Source organism: Montipora foliosa, chromosome 3 (assembly GCF_036669935.1).
Source record: "Montipora foliosa isolate CH-2021 chromosome 3, ASM3666993v2, whole genome shotgun sequence".
Taxonomy (NCBI): Eukaryota; Metazoa; Cnidaria; class Anthozoa; order Scleractinia; family Acroporidae; genus Montipora; species Montipora foliosa.
The window spans coordinates 9,090,782-9,099,951 of NC_090871.1; the positions used below are offsets into that span (position 1 = coordinate 9,090,782).

Here is a 9,170-nt window from a genome sequence, read left to right on the forward strand (position 1 = left end):
GATTTGAAAGCCGGGCGATTCTAATTTCTGGATGAAAATCGGCTTGGCGCTGTCGAAAATGAGCTTTCCACCCTTGTCTCCTTCTTATAACGTGCAGTAACGGTCAACGAAAAACCCACCAAATCGCTCAAATTCGCCATTTTCAGCCGCAGAAATGACAGAACACAAAAACTGAGGTAGGTTTACGTTTATTTTGAGCTTTAACATAGTCATTTCTCGATGTAAGTTTACGATATTAGGACTCCTCAATATTCCCCATACAGACACACAGACACACTGTTTGTGTTGGTCTCCCTGTGGTTTTGCGGTGAGTCAACAAAGTCAACGTGAGTTCATGCAGAAAATTGCGATAAGGAGCCAGATATGAACGATCTATAACCATGAAACTCATTTTTTCCTTGTTTCACTTACCGGAAAATGGTTTTCGGGTTCTTTATTTTCCATACAACTTGTTATGTAGAGGGAAAACGAGAAGAAAATTCCGCGTATACGGCAAACGCGAAAATGCCTTCTTTCAAGAAGAAACGGCAAGCGGCAGCCGGTAAACGCAGAAAATGGCGGGAAAATCATGGTCACGTGATCACTTTTGCCGTTCGCGTTTCACCTAAAGGTGATGCTAAATTTCGACTTAATAAGGCTAACTCACGTCAAAATCCGCAACTCATATTACAGTTTCGACACAGTTATGTAAAATTTAGGCGACAATTCTTGGGTAAACTTGTTCACAAAGATTTTATTTGCAATTTACAACTACATGTAGCAAACGACGGACAGGAGTTAAACTTTACATACATTGCACGAAAATTTCAGTTGCGGAAGCAATTAGACAGTACAAGGCGGGTCTCAAGAAGCCCCGGCTTCGAGCTCCGATGCGGGAGTATCGAGTTCTTCGTCATTGTAGATGTTCTCCGCCTAAAAATCAAAACAAAGTCAAACAAACGTTAGACCAATTGCATCGAAAGCGCGAAAAATTTCTTCACATCAAATTGACCCATATCACTCAATGTCCAAACAAAAGATCTTGCACGTCAAACCTCTCTTCCATTGTGAGGCTAGACGTGCAAAGCCTTTATTCCCCACGGACTCCAAAATGGCCGCCGAGTGATAGAAGGTGAATAGCCCACTTTCGATATATTAAAATTTAGTCCTATACAAAAGGCACCATCTCGAGGCTCTGGGGAATAAATATAAGGATTTGCATGAGTTTATTCGCTTTTTCACCAATCCCATAATACAGTTCTTTTTGGGGGTTATTAAAACAATGGATATCCAGTTCATTAAAGCATGATACAGTTTCAAGAGTAACTTGTATTGTTTTTATGTAAAGACACCCCCAAAACGTATTGCATTACGGGATGGTGAAAAAAGTCAATTCCCCAGAGCCTCGAAATGTCGCCTTTTGTTTTGGACTGAATTTTTAATGTATCAAAAATGGGCTATTACATTACGTTAAGTTCTTAAGCCTTATTAAAAATACAGGTAGCTTTCGGCTAATCGTGTGGGTAGTCCAGACTATTCACAAGTCTCAAAAAACTGAAAAGGTATAATTCATTTAATTCTAAATAAAAAATATGTGACTTCTACAGTTTAAAGGTAATTAAATACTTGATGTAATACTGAGCTTAAATCAAAGAGCAATACATAAAAGAAAAATTCTATCAAAGGACGCCATAACTGTAATAACTATAGCTTTCCTCAACCAGAAATCGATTGCTTTAATTTTGCGGTGTTACGCTTTGTGATTTGAGTAAAAATCACGTGCCACATTCTCAGCCAATCAAGGTCAAAGGAAAAATAATAGCCCTTATGCGTGATGACGTCTGACTTGCTAATTCGAAAATCAAACTTGTAAATTTTGGGTGGCGTCGTACCTGATTGAACGGGATTCAGGATTGGCCAAAAACAACAGAACGAACAAAGATAACAATGGATTTAGCAGATAAAACAATAGGAAGTCAGACACTATGCAGCCAATGAAATCCAGTGTTCAACAAGAGGTACGACCCTACCCTAAATTTTAGCATGAGCTAAATCCCAAAGGAGCAAACTTGAAAAGAAACCCCACGTGCGAACAGTATTACACGTGCAAGTGATGTAAATAATTTCGTGCAAACGAGGCTTGGTGGTGAAATCAGCTTGTCAGACGTCATCACGCGCAAGGCCCATTGTAACTTTCTCCCCAGCATTTTCCCGCGCTTGGCGTTGACCTCCTTTCCTGCTTAGTGACAAGCGTTATGATTGGCTAATTTGCTCTATCATCAGTCTTTCGCGATAATCGTTCTGATATGACTAAAGATGAACCAAATCCTGCGCTGTGATTGGCTACCCGAGCGAGCAAGATGGAGCAATCTTGCCCGCTCGGGATTTCTCGCTTGGTCCCGCAAGATCATTTTTTGGTGTTTTATCCCATATCATAAATCCTTTATTGATCAAGCTTGTTCGGTCAAGATGGCTGGATATTGGCCTCGTTCTTTTTTTTTTTTTTTTTTTTTGCGTGTTTATGGACCGAGACGAAACACGCCAAAAAAGAACTTCGCCAATATCTACCCATCTTGACAGAACAACCTTGGTCAATAACCCATATATCTTGTTCACGCTGTGCAATGAGGACGAAGTATCCTAAAAGTAAATTGGTACGCGCTGTTTCTGAGAAAAAAATAGAAAATGCTTTGATTCACATTTGTACGCTCGCGTTGTCGTCAAAACCTCAAATTTGGTGAATTCACGTCGTTGTTGTAGGAGAGGCGCCCGCAAACGAGGAAAATGTTTCCTCGGCGTGCAAACATTTGCTGTCGTTGCCTTGGCCGTCGACACCTCATTGATGGAAAAATGTAACATTCGGTATGAAAGGTTGTCCAGCGAGACAATGTGATGCATAATGGCTAGTAATAGTTTATGCCTCCAAGTTATTAACGTCTCGCCAATTCATGTCGCATTCTTCCCTTTCAGATGACCCGTGGTAATTCTGAAGTCATCTGTACACATTGAATGCTCAAGTTTTGTCTAGTTTTTAAAAATTTAAACAGTATATTTTAAGACTAACGATTGTCCATGTGTTAAAAATAATGTTAGGAAGAAGATATCGCCGACGACGAATTGGGATTTTCAAATGACATTGCTTACCATTTGCCAGACTTGCATGATATTGTCTTCTGACACACTGCATATCACCCAAGCTTCGTTTGGATTCCAGGAAAAATCTGATATTTTTGCTGTGTGACCACCGTGAATAAACTGCAAATGGACAATGAACCAGTGAATTGAGGATATTACACGCCGCGCGAACATACGAGTTTAATCTCGAGTGGTAAAAACAGTAGATCAGCGAGTGAGTAAAATATTGTTTTTAACAGAAGAAAACAAAATTCATATCTTCAAGCCAACGGGTAATTTTCGTTTTAACAGAGCCAAAAAAACTAATTTCAAGCACAAACTTAATCGCAGCTCGGCGGCTGTAATTTCTTCAATTCTTCGCATTTCTTCTTCTCCGTGTTAGCATTTTCTTGTTCCTCAAAGAAGGAGTCTATGTCACCTTCTGAGAATTAACGAATCCGTCGCTCGCCATTTTTCACTAACTGTTTGCACAAACAACCACGCAAAAATGACCTTATCAAAAGTGAGCTATGCATCTTCGCCACTCGGGTTCGCATGCATTTGTTCCATTCAAAAACTCATTAATAATTCATGAACCTAACAAGCTCTCACTTCGCGTGCATGAGCTTTAAGGTAAACACTAATTTCCATCCCTCAAACTGACATTGAACATTTCGTAACAATTACACGACGCAATATCCCATGTTACTAATGACAAGCTTACCGCTCTAAAAAGAACGAAAGCAGGCAGAATTACAGCTTTAATTCAACAAGAAATAGCGTTTCTAAGCTATGCCGCGCTGATCTACAGTATTTAGGTCTAAAAACCCCGTTGAAGACGGTTAACTTTCAATTGTTTTGCTGGGCACTACTATTTCAATACTATAAAAAATTCGACTTTCCGGGAGGTTGCCTCGTTAGTCTAGTGGATATCGGAAACTGCAAGGTGAAGCCAGCGATCCGGGTTCAACTCTTTGCCTCGCCTTCTGTGAATCTTCTCAGCTTGTTTTAAATCTTTGTTTCGTTGAAGTAGATTTGAAGTCTAAAGTAGACTGTACGTCGTATAAGTTGAATAAAAAGGGAAATGTCAGTTTGAGGGATGGAAAGAAGTGATGACCGAGCTTTAAACCCAAAAATACACTCCTCATTAGAATTTATGCAAAGAATAGTAATTATGAGGCCCGACTTGTTTTTCTTGTATGCCAATATCTTCCTCTCACATTTTGTGCCATTGTCTGGACTCCAGAGTACGGTGGCCCATAGAGACAATACAAACATAATATTTCCACTGGGACTTCATTTTGTACTGACAAATAGATATTTTAATGTATATCTTACCGTGATATTCACATCTGTTCAACGAACTATATTTCTTCTATTTAATTTACTTAGTTGTATTGCCTCTATGGGCCCCCATACCAGAGGGACACAATTTCTGTGGAAAATTTTTGAAGCTGTTCAATAAGCTTGCTTGTTGTGTTTTATCGGGTCAAAAACCACTTGGCTTTGCCTCGTAGTTTTAATCCGATAAAAAACTCCCGCTCGTTTATTAAACAGTACATAAAACAACTACGGGCACTTTCCTCTTGTCAGAGCTGACTGGCCAGACCCGTTGCCCAGACCCAGTGCCCCAGACCGGTTGCCCACGCCCAGTGCCCTAAGTCACCTGGCGAGGAAGCCGAGGATTTGTATGAGTTTTTTTCCCTGGAGCCTTGAGGTGGTGCCTTTTGTCTTAGACTGAATAGCCCCTTATGCGTGATGACGTCTGACTAGCTGATTTCAACACCAAGCCTTGACAATTTTTGAAAATCAAACTTGTAAATTTTAGCTTCAGCTGAATCCCAAAGGAGCAACTAATTTTGTGCAAACAAGGCTCTGTGGTGAATGTTTGAGCCATCATGCATAAGGCCTATTTTAATGCATCGAAATTGGCCTTTTGGGAAAGGTATGTGAGACTGAGCTCTTGGCTCTTAATGGGGACATTGTTAGCCCTTTAAGGCCCGAGGGGACCTTCATTGACGAGTAAAATTGTCTGGTGTTTGACAGAGTGGAATCTAAAAGTGGCCACTGGGAGTTGAAAGGTTAAGCCCAATGCAAACTGATGGAACAACCCCCAACATTGTTGGTCAACAATGTTGCGTCTGTTTGCACGGGGCTTTATACATGTTCAGCAAAATACATAAATGTTGAAGTGTTCAAGGCACTAATTCCAAGAACACACAACAAAAAGTTTGTTTCTCTATAATACCAACCAGTAGTTCAGGAGGACCATCTTCAGCATCCTCAGACGACTGTTCCTCGCCAATTTTGCTAAGAAATATCAATCATTAGATTGATTAATAATCAATTTTTCTGACTGAAGCATAACATCAGTAAAATCATCTTCCGAATTATAAAATGTTACAGTAATACACCAATGTAATAATTTTGGCCAACCAAATTGCTGGGTTTTTTTTAAAAGTGAAAACTGCAACTTCGAGCAACTCATTCACTCAATACATGAGGAGGTTCCAAAATACCTGAGGTCCCATACATGCAGTCGTCTGTCTGTTCCACTGGAAGCAAGGATTGTTTCGTTGTGTGGAGACCACTGGACCTTGAGTAAAAAGACAAATAAACGAACAAAAAAACAATGACAACGTAAAGGTGGGCTTAAGTTCATCACTTTTTTTGCACAAAATAATTACACCAGTAAAACGAGGTTAAAACTTTATTGTTGCTTGGTGTATTACATGTAATACACTGAAACAACAAGAACTGTTGCTTTCCTGTTGGACATGTCAAAGGCAAAAACAGACTCAGAAACTCCAACTGGTACAACTAGCCAGTTGCCTTGGCTACATTGTATGCATACAACCACAGCAGAGGAGTTGAAAGAGAGACTTCAACAAGATATTTTTGGATTTCCAGTCCAATAAGCGGAACACTCAGTCATGTTGCTTCCATGACTAAAAAAAAAAGAGAAAACTCAAAATCTTTAGGTCTGACATATTCAGATATTGACCTGTTATTGACCTTGATGTTAGATGAACCTTCAATGTGTGGTTCCAGAAAATATCCATACCCCCACCACGGCGGGAATGAAAAAATTCCAGGAGGGTGGGGGGTCAAAGGCCCGGGAAATTCTGGAGGGGAGGGGGTTCCGTTTGAGGCGAAATTCACGTCCAGATGGGAGGAAATCGATCGACTCACTTCATATGTTAGAAGGCACCGCTTACCAACTTTCGTGGGACGTTCTGAAGTTTTAAGTAGTTAAATTATGATACTTTTATTAATGCTGTTGCCAAAGAAGGTTTACCTTTTTCTTAATAGTGCTTTGGTGGCAAACCAGCACCAAATAAAACCGTGAAATAAAGACGATTTTGGAAAGGAGCCGCCATTACTCATTACCAGTCTCCAAAGATTAGTAGCAGTTGTCCGTGATGGACTGGTAACTTGCCAATGAATGTTCTTGCTGGATACTTATCGAGAATCGCTGCACTTGTGAAGCATCCTTTATACATTAGAGGCTGTCATTTGGTGAGATGAGTACAGAAAACTTGCTATTAACTCATTAGTCTCTCTTTTTCTCTTCTTCATTACATAATTTTGTAAAAAATGCGTTATTACATTTGTAAATGTGCTTGCGATTGTGTCCATTTCAAGTGCGCGAAATTAATGTTTCACACATTTTGTAAACAGCTCAAAAAATTGTTTATTTGCAACTTAGTATGGTAGTAGCTCTCTTCGAATACTGGCAATACTGTATTTTACGTTTTAGACCAGCTTCTTTATACATAAAAATAATAAAGTTAAGGTTGTGTATTTAGGGTAATTCGCGACTTTTAACTTACGCATGTACGCAACATTTATCATATTGTCTCAAATACGTGCCTGACGGTAGATACACGGCCTCTTGTTTGCTGTTTGCTTTGAAGAACATCATTTCTAGGGGGTACAGGGGGTGTTCGACATTTTTTGGAATTTTCAGGGAGGAGGGGGGGGGGGGGGGGGTTACCGCATCCTCGCTAAAATGGAAAATCCAAAGGGGTGGGGGGTCCTATATGAAACTCCCTCCGTGGTGGGGGTATGGATATTTTCTGGAACTACACAATACCAAGAAAATATAAGTATAAACCACAAGACACATTTATAATCACAATTGTTTGAAAACTTATCAAAGAATGCATTTCATTCAGAAAACTACTTGTAATCACTTATTTTCACTTTAAAATTTCCCAGATAGCATCATCTTGAAGAATGGACAACTGTAAGATGTACAAGTATTACATCTTACAGTTGCCCTTTGATCATACAAAAACAATTTGATGACCATAACACATCACAATAAGAACAAAGTCATACCTTGAGATGAATTTTTAATAGTTTTTTTTAAACCAAAACAAGGACAAAATAGCTTTTAATACCTGAAATATTTCATCTTTATGTGATTCAAATGAATGGAGTTTCAGTTTGAGATTCCGCAGATCCCACAAAGCAACAGTCTAACAAGAAAATGATGAAACAAAACGTCTGGTTTAAAAGTTAATGTACATGTAGAAGGAACCATGATAATTTCCCATAAATGTACATGTATCTCTGCATACATGTGTGATTAAATAATTATTATTTGGCTCCGATGACATTAAGTTCTTATATAACAGTACACTGTATACACTGTATTTTACATTTTGGCTTTGAAATTGTGTTCAAGGTTCTGCTCATTTTTTTTTTTCCCCCACATTTTTTTGTAACGTAACTGCTATTTTCCAGAGTTTACACTCTAACTTTGGATGAACTGAAAAACAGATAGTGTAACTTTTTTGCTGATGACCTTGGCTTTAAAAATAATTTTCTTATGCATCATCAGTACAAGTAACACATAGTTTTGCCTTTGGGAATTTCTTTTGCCAATGATTCATTTACCATAAAATCAAAGAACTTTCTGAACAGCAACAGAAATTATGCTGTATTTACATAAATCACATTGATAATGTTATCATTAGAGTTTTAAGTTCCAAGGTTCTTTCAGAGAATGTGCATTGCTATTAAATTTTAAACCATGACTTTGTTATATCAGTCACTGACCTGTTGCCACTACATGTGACTGAAAAAAACTCTTGTGTATTCATTGTTAAATTACACAAGACACAAAAAAGGGTGCACGTCTTGCATTCTCGATTCAAAGAAATAACATCTGCTGGTATATACCGTGTACCTTATCTGCTGATCCTGTCGCAAGAATGAACTCACTGTAAGGATTGAATGATAAGCAGTTTACCTACAGAATGCAGAAACTGGATCACAACTGAAGAATTTCATAAACCACCTACACATACATTTTGTACAGTTTAAATTAAAATCATTTCATTACAATACATTAAATTTTAGTGGATCTTAAAAACTAACTATCAACTAAAACTAAAATTTGCAAGTACAGTAACTTAAGCCACCATTAGGACAGGTACAAATAGAAAAGAAAAGGAAAGGAACTACATGTATATTTACATGTCTAGTCAGTCTAGCACTGGAGCACTAATAATTTGGGGACAGTGTAAACTGAAATTAAGAATTAACACAAATCAAGTCAAAATGTTGGTTTTTGAGGAGAGGGGAAACCCAGAATACCCGGAGAAAAATCTCTCAGCGCAGAAAAGAGAACCAACAACCTCAACCCACTTAAGTTGCAGAGGGAACGAAACCCAGGCCACATTGGAGGCGAGTGCTCTCACCACAACGCTTGCCCTGTACCCCACTGCAGGTTATTGTTAATTTACATAGTGTACATTGTAAATTAATGTTAAATTGTTAAATATTACGCTCACTTCAGCTGTGTGAGCATCCACTGTGTGTGTTGCCTTTGAGCTGTTGGTTGACCGTGTGTCCCAGCTGGAGAAAAATGTAAATGTAAATGTAAATGTAACATGAAAATGCTTTGTTTATGGTGGAAGTGCACTTAGCTATCAAGCTAGTTTACAGGCACTCCTCTGTTAACAATGTGAAAGTAACAATTCAAACTTAACAGAAACATTGTTAAGAACACCAACTGGCAAAAAGAAAAAGAAACAAAAAGAAAGAAGCAAACAAAAATAAGGAAA

At 38.6% G+C, this 9,170-nt stretch overlaps 2 protein-coding genes across 2 annotated transcripts in view; one reads left to right on the forward strand and one right to left on the reverse strand.

Annotated features, from left to right (window-relative positions):
- Positions 1-622, forward strand: part of LOC137996667 (snake venom 5'-nucleotidase-like) — a 14,626-nt gene extending 14,004 nt beyond the window's left edge. The window contains exon 7 of the mRNA XM_068842187.1: positions 1-622. This exon is cut by the window's left edge and continues 1,644 nt beyond it. The gene's annotated coding sequence lies outside the window, so the exon portion shown is untranslated.
- LOC137996668 (serine-protein kinase ATM-like) overlaps positions 1-9,170 on the reverse strand; it is a 194,784-nt gene that overhangs the window by 163,028 nt on the left and 22,586 nt on the right. The gene's annotated exons all lie outside the window — the stretch shown is intronic.